Source organism: Lepisosteus oculatus, chromosome 27 (assembly GCF_040954835.1).
Source record: "Lepisosteus oculatus isolate fLepOcu1 chromosome 27, fLepOcu1.hap2, whole genome shotgun sequence".
NCBI lineage: Eukaryota > Metazoa > Chordata > Actinopteri > Semionotiformes > Lepisosteidae > Lepisosteus > Lepisosteus oculatus.
This window is the reverse complement of record NC_090722.1, coordinates 6,623,108-6,633,030: the sequence shown is the minus strand read 5'-3', so window position 1 is coordinate 6,633,030 and position 9,923 is coordinate 6,623,108.

Below are 9,923 nucleotides of genomic sequence, written 5' to 3'. Positions count from 1 at the left end.
CACACACACGCTGCAGGAGCCCTGGACAGACACCGGGGGCGCTGTTCTCCTCCTCTGACACCTGCACTGTCAGGACAACAGCTCCTCTTCCCCTGTGACCTGACCCAGACTGGACCAGTGATCTCTGGACTGTAGGGTTACAGTGTGACCTGACCCAGACTGGACCGGTGATCTCTGGACTGTAGGGTTACAGTGTGACCCAGACTGGACCAGTGATCTCTGGACTGTAGGGTTACAGTGTGACCCAGACTGGACCAGTGATCTCTGGACTGTAGGGTTACAGTGTGACCTGACCCAGACTGGACCAGTGATCTCTGGACTGTAGGGTTACAGTGTGACCCAGACTGGACCAGTGATCTCTGGACTGTAGGGTTACAGTGTGACCTGACCCAGACTGGACCAGTGATCTCTGGACTGTAGGGGTTACAGTGTGACCCAGACTGGACCAGTGATCTCTGGACTGTAGGGTTACAGTGTGACCCGGCCCAGACAGGACCAGAGATCTCTGGACTGTAGGGGTACAGTGTGACCCAGACTGGACCAGTGATCTCTGGACTGTAGGGTTACAGTGTGACCCAGACTGGACCGGTGATCTCTGGACTGTAGGGTTACAGTGTGACCCAGACTGGACCAGTGATCTCTGGACTGTAGGGTTACAGTGTGACCCGGCCCAGACTGGACCAGCGATCTCTGGACTGTAGGGTTACAGTGTGACCCAGACTGGACCAGTGATCTCTGGACTGTAGAGTTCCAGTGTGACCCAGACTGGACCAGCGATCTCTGGACTGTAGGGTTACAGTGTGACCCAGACTGGACCAGTGATCTCTGGACTGTAGGGTTACAGTGTGACCCAGACTGGACCAGTGATCTCTGGACTGTGGGGTTACAGTGTGACCCAGACTGGACCAGTGATCTCTGGACTGTAGGGCTACAGTGTGACCCGGCCCAGATGGAGGGTCAAGACTGTCTATATTCCTGGCCTCATCCCTCTCTCTCTGTCTTCTCCTGTCTGGGGGCTGCAGTATCAGTGCTCCCCATTCTGTCTCTCCATCTGGCTGCCTGTAATTACAGGAAAGCGAGGCTTCAGCAGGGTAATTGTTCGGAACCGGCAGCGAGGCGTGTTTGAAGCGTGTTGCGTGCTATTAGACACGTGTGGCGGGCCGCTGGTAGCTCTTGCTCAGTTGCGAGCGCGGTTACTGCAGCGTGTAATTAACAGCGGTCGCCACGACGCCGGGCCGATCACAAAGACGCCGACTGTAATTGTGCTGTAATCTGTCACCTCTCACGGCACTTATCTGTCTCTTTCATCTCAGAGCAGCGCTCTCTGTCTCTCTGTCTGTTTCACAATCTCTCCGTCCCTGCCATTATCTCTGTCTCTGTCTATCTCTCTATCTCCATCTCTCTCTATCTCTGTGTCCATCTCTCTGTCTATCTGTCTCCATCTCTATCTCTGTCTATCTCTCTATCTCCATCTCTGTCTCCATCTCTCTCTGCCTCCATCCCCATCTCTATCTCTCAGTTTCTCTGTCTGTGTCTCTCTGTGTCCCCATCTCTCTGTCCCTATCACTATCTCTCAGTTTCTCCGTCTGTGTCTCTGCGTCTCTGTGTGTGTCTCTCTGTGTGCGGCTCTGTCTCTCTGTGTGTCTCTCTGCGTCTCTCAGGTCACGTGGGGTCACAGGCCCAGATGAGCAGCAGTTGGGGGATCCTTGAGGTTTGTGGCGGAAAGTGGGACGCACCTCTCTGCTTCACAAGGCGCTCTGGTTTCTGACAGTGCTGGGACCCAGGGGTGGAGGGGGGTGTTCTACTTTTGTGACACACAGTAACGAACTTTGACTAACGACGGCGACCTCGTCACACACAGTACCTCATTAAGGCTTCTCCAAGGACCTCGTTAGGGTCTTGCTGAGTAATGAACTCAGACAGAGAGGGAGGGAGGGGAGAGAAAAGGACACTGACAGAAGGAGAGCAGGACTAAGACACTATGTGTCAGGAGAACCAGAACCAGAACCACAGCACAGAGCAGCAGGCCCATAGTGGGACCAGTATCAGGAGAACCAGAACCACAGCACAGAGCAGCAGGCCCAGACTAAGACCGGTGTCAGGAGAACCAGAACCAGAACCACAGCACAGAGCAGCAGGCCCATAGTGGGACCGGTATCAGGAGAACCACAGCACAGAGCAGCAGGCCCAGACTGAGACCGGAATCAGGAGGACCAGAACCAGCGCACAGAGCAGCAGGCCCAGACTGAGACCGGGAGGACCAGAACCACAGCACAGAGCAGCAGGTCCAGACTGAGACTGGTGTCAGGAGGACCAGAACCAGCACACAGAACAGGTCCAGACTCTGGATCCAGTCCCTCCGGCTCCCTGTCTGCTCAGAGAGCACAGTGTTTGTTAACACACATCAAACCGCATAGGTAATGGCGTTGTTATGACAACAGCCAAGAGATACAGATTTTAAAACACATGCTAACACACACACACACACACACACACACACACACACACACACGCGCTGATAGCCAGGGACACACTTACACTCACACCCTGACACACACTAACACACGTACTGTCTCATAGAGACACACTGACACATGCTGATGTAAAGACACACTCACACGCTGACACACACTAACACATGTACACATGTACTTTCTCACAGAGACACACGCCCCGATATATAGATGCACTAACACACTGATATAATGAGACACTGCCACACACCGATGTACAAACACATTGATTTATAGAGACACAAACAGTTATACACACTGAAACACACATGACCTCATTAATGATACTGACAGAAATACAAACACACTGAGAGACTCTGGGCTGTACTGGGTGCTGGAGAGACAGACAGGCTCTCAGTGTGCAGTGATGACTCTGGGCTGTACTGGGTGTTGGAGAGACAGACAGGCTCTCAGTGTGCAGTGATGACTCTGGGCTGTACTGGGTGTTGGAGAGACAGACAGGCTCTCAGTGTGCAGTGATGACTCTGGGCTGTACTGGGTGCTGGAGAGACAGACAGGCTCTCAGTGTGCAGTGATGACTCTGGGCTGTACTGGGTGCTTGAGAGACAGACAGGCTCTCAGTGTGCAGGGATGACTCTGGGCTGTACTGTGTGCTGGAGAGACAGACAGGCTCTCAGTGTGCAGTGATGACTCTGGGCTGTACTGGGTGTTTGAGAGACAGACAGATAGACAGACAGCCTGTCAGTGTGCAGAGCCCTAGTGTAAAAGGAGATAAGGACATGTTATCTACAGGGTCCAGAGCTACAATCATCTTCCAGAGCAGAGCTGGAGAGAAACGTGACCCTCATACACAATCTGACACTCTCACAGACACAGACACACAAAAAAACACACACAGACACACAAACACGCCCCCTCTGTCACCCCCCTGTCTACCTCTCCCTTCTGCCTCCACTTCATTCCTTTGCCAGCAGCTCCCAGCTGGCAGCCCACTGGAGCCCAGCAGTGTGAGCCTGGCCCGTACCTGGAAGGGAGACTCCTGGGAAAGCTGAGGCTGCTCCTGGAAGAGGTGGTAGTGGGACCAGTAGGGGGCGCTCACCCTGCGGTCTTTGTGGGTCCTAATGTCCTAATTTCTTGAGAAGAGTAGGGGTGTTACCTCAGTGTCCTGGCCAGATTCCCCCCTGGCCTGTACCAGTCAGGGCCTCCTGATAATCCCCCTCTCTGAACTGGCTCCATCACTCTGCTCTCCTCCCCACTGAGAGCTGCTGTGTGGGGAGAGGACAGGTGCATCATCCAGGTGGGGCCACACCCTGGTGGGGGTGGAGGGGATCCCCGTGACCTGTAAAACGCTTTGAGTGGAGTGTCCTGACACACTGTTCTTAGTGAATGGTTTCTGCACAGGGACACAGAGGGATACCCTCTCAGAGCCCACAGGCAGGGGGAGCCGTCGAGCTGACGAACCTGCCTGTCAGGCACAGCTAGAGTTCCTCTTCCTCACCGCATGATGATGATGGAGAAGCCGGAGGAGGAAAAAGGAGGGGGAAGAGGAGGAAGGAGAAGGAGGAGAGATTGGAGGGAAAGAAGGAGAAGATGAGGGAGGGGAGAAGGAGAAGGTGGAGGGGGAGAGGAGGAAAGAGAGAAGGAAGAGAGGAAGAGGAGCAGGAGAAGGTGTGGAAAGAGAGGAGAACGGGGAGAGGAAGAGGAGCAGGAGAAGGAAGAGGGGAAGAGGAGCAGGAGAAGGAGGAGGTGGTGGAGAGAGGAGAAGGAGGAGGGGGGAAAGAGGAGAAGGAGGAGGAGGAGGGGGGAGAGGAGCAGGAGAAGGAGGCGGGGGGGGAGAGGAGCAGGAGAAGGAGGAGGGGGGGGAGAGGAAGAGGAGCAGGAGAAGGAGGCGGGGGGGAAGAGGAAGAGGAGCAGGAGAAGGAGGAGGGGGGGAGAGGAGCAGGAGAAGGAGGCGGGGGGGGAGAGGAAGAGGAGCAGGAGAAGGAGGCGGGGGGGAAGAGGAAGAGGAGCAGGAGAAGGAGGAGGGGGGAGAGGAGCAGGAGAAGGAGGCGGGGGGGAAGAGGAAGAGGAGCAGGAGAAGGAGGAGGGGGGAGAGAGGAAGAGGAGCAGGAAGCAGGAGGTCGCGCTGGCTAGCGGGCCGTCAGCGGTGTAGCGCGGCCCCTGACCGCTCCTGCTCGAGGCGCGTGATGGATGTCTCTCTCCGCGCGGCTCGGCACCTCAAGACTAATGGCAGAGCGCGGCGGGAGGGGGAGGGGCCGGGCAGCTCCTGGAGCAGATCCATTACAGCGGGAGCGCTTAGCCTCCGCTCAGCCGCTTAACCTGAGCCCCCCCGAGAGGAGAGAGAGACAGGAGGCACGGAGTGGGAAGGAGGAAGGACAGAGAGAAGAGGGAGAGGAAGGGGGAGAGGAGAGAGGGAGACAGGAGGCACAGAGTGGAAAGGAGGGAGAGGCAGGATGGATAGGAGAGAGGAGAGAGGATGTTGTGCCAATACAGCACCTCTGTGAACCTGAAAGTGTGCTAGAGAGAGGAGAGAGGAGAGAAAGACAGGAGAGGAGAAAGGATCAGAGTGCTGGAAGAGTGAGAGCAGGAGCAGAGAGAGTGAGAAAAGGGGAGAGAGAGAGAAACAGAGTGAGACAAGGGGAGAGAGGGAGACAAGGGGAGAGAGGGAAAGAGTGAGACAGACAGAGAGAGTGAGACAAGGGGAGAGAGGGAAAGAGTGAGACAAGGGGAGAGAGAGGGAAAGAGTGAGACAAGGGGAGAGAGAGGGAAAAAGTGAGACAGACAGAGAGAGTGAGACAGAGTGAGACAAGGGGAGAGAGAGGGAGACGACCAGATTTCTAGCTTCTCCCCAGACTTTGTGAAAAGGCCCCGCCAGCTGAACAGATCACCTGCCCACTGCCCCCCCACTCCAACCTGCGCCACCGGAGGCGGGTCCTGCCCTCCCCCTCGTCCTCCTCGCCCGCCGGCGGACAGAGGGAAGACGATCTCTTTCTAATGATTACTGTCTGCTGGGCCGCGCTGACAGGCCCTCCCATAATTGCCGAAGGAGTCAATTCTGGATAATTACACCGCGCGCGGCCATCGCTCACGCCGGGCCCAGGAGACCCGCACATCGACCCGCGGCTATTTCCAGCCCTTCCCGCTCGGAACGAGCTCGTCCCCTAACGAGGGCCAGCGGCCGTGTGCAGGTGAGCGGGGCGGAGGGGGGCGATGGGGGCGATGGGGGCGCTGCCGATCGAACCCCAGCGCAGGGGGCAGCCTGTCGAGCCCGGCAACAGGGCCAGGACACCGAGAACAGGAGGTGCTGCTTTTACACTAAGGGTGCTGTGCTTTTACCCTGATCTCCCTGGGCTTTACTGCACTGGACTGTGCTTTTACCCTGATCTTACTGGGCTTCACTGCACTGGACTGTGCTCTTACCCTGATCTCACTGGGCTTCACTGCACTGTACTGTGCTTTTACCCTGATCTCACTGGGCTGTACTGCTCTGCACTGTGCTTTTACCCTGATCTCACTGGGCTGTACTGCACTGCACTGTGCTTTTACCCTGATCTCTTACCTGTGCTGTGCTGGATGTTACCGCACTGGCCTCCCACAGGAAGTGAGAAGAGTTTGCCCAGGAATGGCCGTCCCTGCCTCTCCCAGAGTGTGCTCCCAGAGAGAGGGGAGGGAGCTCTGCCAGCCGCACGCCGGTCCAGGCGCAGGAGAAGGTGTGTCTGTCCCTCCTCCAGGCCTGTCGCAGCCCAGGTGTGAGCGGAGACGGATGATGCGTTCAGTCCCCCTGCCCCTGAGCACAGGGCTCAGCAAACTGCTCTGACCTGCTTTCACGCAGGCACACCCCACTCTCTGCCTCTCCTCATTCACATCCAAACACTGCTATGGGCATGACTGATGAATTACAGTGCTGCTAAAGCAATACCAATTAGCAGAACATTTCCAATCAATCTACTGGGAAGACGCCAGCCCTCTCCCTCTTTCTCCATCTCTCTCTCCTTGTCTCCCCCCTTCTCTCCCTCCCTATTCCCCCTCCTTTTCTCCTCCTCTCCTCTGTCTGCCTGTTCCCTCATTTCTCTCTCACCTCTCCTCTCTCCCCTTTCCTTCCCTCCCTCTCCCTGTCTCTCCATCCCTCTCTCCCTCTGTCTCTCCATCCCTCTCTCAGTCCCCCTCTCTCCATCCCTGTCAATGTAAGGTGCTTTATTGGCATGACCGATGAATAAATCAGTGTTGCTAAAGCAGTACAAATACAATTAACATAATATCTGCAGACATTTATAATACAGACACATCACAAGACATTTGGAGCATTACTGGGAGACCGGCTCACTGTTCCTCAGGCTGGGACAGGAGATCACATACTGGGCTGCCAGTTCAACTGAGTTCCCTCCTCCCTCTCCCAGTAGGATCGGGAGTTGCTGTGATTCTGGCAGGTGTGGGAATTCTGGGATCAGCTGTCTCTCTCTAACACATACTGCACTGTGTTCTGTGTGCTATTGTGAGGTCAGTCCGTGTATTTTGTGTGTTGGGAACAGCGTGACGTTCTGCAATAGTGTCTTTAATTTGGCTTTTAATGATTAGTAAGGAATGAAAAGTCTGTGACACAGCAGCAGGGCAGAGGAGTAACAGTATTTGACTGTCCTGTGTGGCTCCTCACTGACACCAATTCCTCGTTTGTCACTTGTTTTTTTTTTTAATACTTGTTCATGTTTTACATTAACAGTATAAAAAGTGTCCTTTTCTGTTAATTATATTTCCTAAATTGGTGCAGTCTCATTAATAATAATAAATTTAATTTATATAGTGCCAGTCATCTTAAAACATCCTAGAATGCTTTACATATAGGAGGAGACCCACATCACCTGCACTGAAGCACAGCCCCACTGGGGGACACAGAGCAGCTTCACTGAAGCACAGCCCCACTGGGGGACACAGAGCAGCTTCACTGAAGCACAGCCCCACTGGGGGACACACAGCAGCCCCACTGAAGCACAGCCCCACTGGGGGACACACAGGAGCCCCACTGAAGCACAGCCCCACAGGGGGACACACAGCAGCCCCACTGAAGCACAGCCGCACAGGGGGACACAGAGCAGCTCCACTGAAGCACAGCCCCACAGGGGGACACAGAGCAGCTCCACTGAAGCACAGCCCCACAGGGGGACACAGAGCAGCTCCACTGAAGCACAGCCCCACAAGGGGACACAGAGAAGCTCCACTGAAGCACAGCCCCACAAGGGGACACACAGCAGCACTACTGCACACTGATCAGGGGCAGGAGAGAGGAACTGCAGCATTTAAATTATACTGGATATAAACTTCACCCTTCTGGTGCACTGAATTGCAAATACAGGTCCAGAAGAGTGACACCTACACAGAAGTGCATATAAAACCAAGAACAGGAGGCACGTCTTTACACAAAGGCTGGTGGGGGTGTGGTACCAGTTACACAGCCATGGTGCTGGAGCCGGGAACAGCTGGATGAGATCCCGGGATCAATCAACAACGATGGGCCGAATGGCTCCTCTTGCTTGTAGAAAGAACACAAAGATCACATGCTTCTGTCCACCCTGTCCCCTTCCTGGCCAGCCCTGGCTGAGCCTCTCAAGATGGGCAGGGAAGGAGCTACAGGGTGGGGAGACTGCTGGCATTACATTCTGTATCTCACGTGTGTCAGTGTTAACAAGGGGACAGGCAAGGGCCCCGCTTTTACCCTCACGTGCCCTCCTGGTGTCCCTCTCTCTATCGCTGTCTGTCCATCTCTCAGGTCTTAATCTGACTGTATGAATAGGAATCAGGGGCTAATTGGCAGATTGGCTAATTGGCTAATTGCAGTGCCTGACAGTGGAGTCTCGTCCTCTGGGATGGTTCTGAACAGTCTCCACCTGCAGCAAGAGGCTTCCCTGCCTGCGGAATGATATCGCCCAACTGCCCGGGCGGAGTGCAATTTCTGATAAAACAGAAAAGAAAAGATGAAGTCGACAAAACTCAGCCACCCTGACTCCATCTCCAAGTCTCCGAGTCTCTGTCTCTCTGAGTCTCAGCCTATCTCCCTCCCTCTCTTCCTCTCCAGATCACTCTCTCCCACGGAGCCTGCTGACAGGATATTGCTGTCTGGGAGTGTGAGTGAGAGATAGGGATGAGGGCTGTGTGTGTGGAGAGGGGAGAGGGGTTATCTCAGCTGTCAGTGTCACAGCCGTCTGCGGTGCCGAAAATGGAGTTGTCCAGGATTTCATGTGTCCCTGCACTGGACAGCACTGTCTGACAGAGAGTGACAGACACCGAGACACAGGCACACACACACACCTGGACACAGAGACTCACAGAGACACAGGCACACACACACCTGGACACAGAGACTCACAGAGACGCAGGCACACACACTCTGACACAGAGACTCAGATGCACACACACTGACACAGAGACACACAGGTACACGCACTCAGAGACTCACACACTGACACACACACTGACAGACAAAGCTGTGTGTCTGAGCTCATTCCACCCCACGGTTCCTCTCTGTACTATCCTGAAAAACTCTAAATCCATACTACCTGGCGTACTTGTCCCAGAACTGATCGAAACACTGATGGACAGCAGAGCTCCAGTGTCGTCACTTTAATTTGGGAGCAATTAATAATTCAAGGACCCCACAAAATCACAAGAGATAAATAAGAGATTTCAGCGCCTGGCTTGTCGTTTCCTATACTGATTTTACTGATCGTGTCGAGGGAGAGCAGGAACGCCTGACGCCTGTAAAAGATGAAAATAAGGAAATGAAACGAGGGGAAATCGTTACAGGAAATCTTGCACCTTCATCACATTCTGAGAACCTGAATCCTGTCCGACATGCTTTGATTTCCCCCTGGGGAACAATTAACCCGGGTTTATTAGTTCCATTCTCCCTCCCCCCCATCTCTCTCTCTTGTTCTAACTGCCATCTTTACTGGTTTAATTTAAGAAATGTTGAAAAACACTCCAGCAGAGGCAGTAAAGTGTGTGCTGGGGCCTGCAGTTCGTATCCCAGCTGCTTCAGAAACCCCAGCAGTGCAGTGCTGTCTGCTGTCAGCAATTCAGTAACTCAGTCACCTGCCTGGGCAGACAGAGCTGGACAGAGCCGGTCAGTACGACACCTACAGTATCTTCTTACCCTAATCACAGTGGGTTTTACTGTGCTTTTACCCTGATCTCACTGGGCTATACTGCACTGTACTGTGCTTTTATCCTGATCTCACTGGGCTTTACTGCACTGGACTGTGCTTTTACCCTGATCTCACTGGGCTGTAATGCACTGGACTGTGCTTTTACCCTGATCTCACTGGGCTTTACTGCACTGGACTGTGCTTTTACCCTGATCTCACTGGGCTGTAATGCACTGTACTGTGCTTTTACCCTGATCTCACTGGGCTTCACTGCACTGTACTGTGCTTTTACCCTGATCTCACTGGGCTTCAC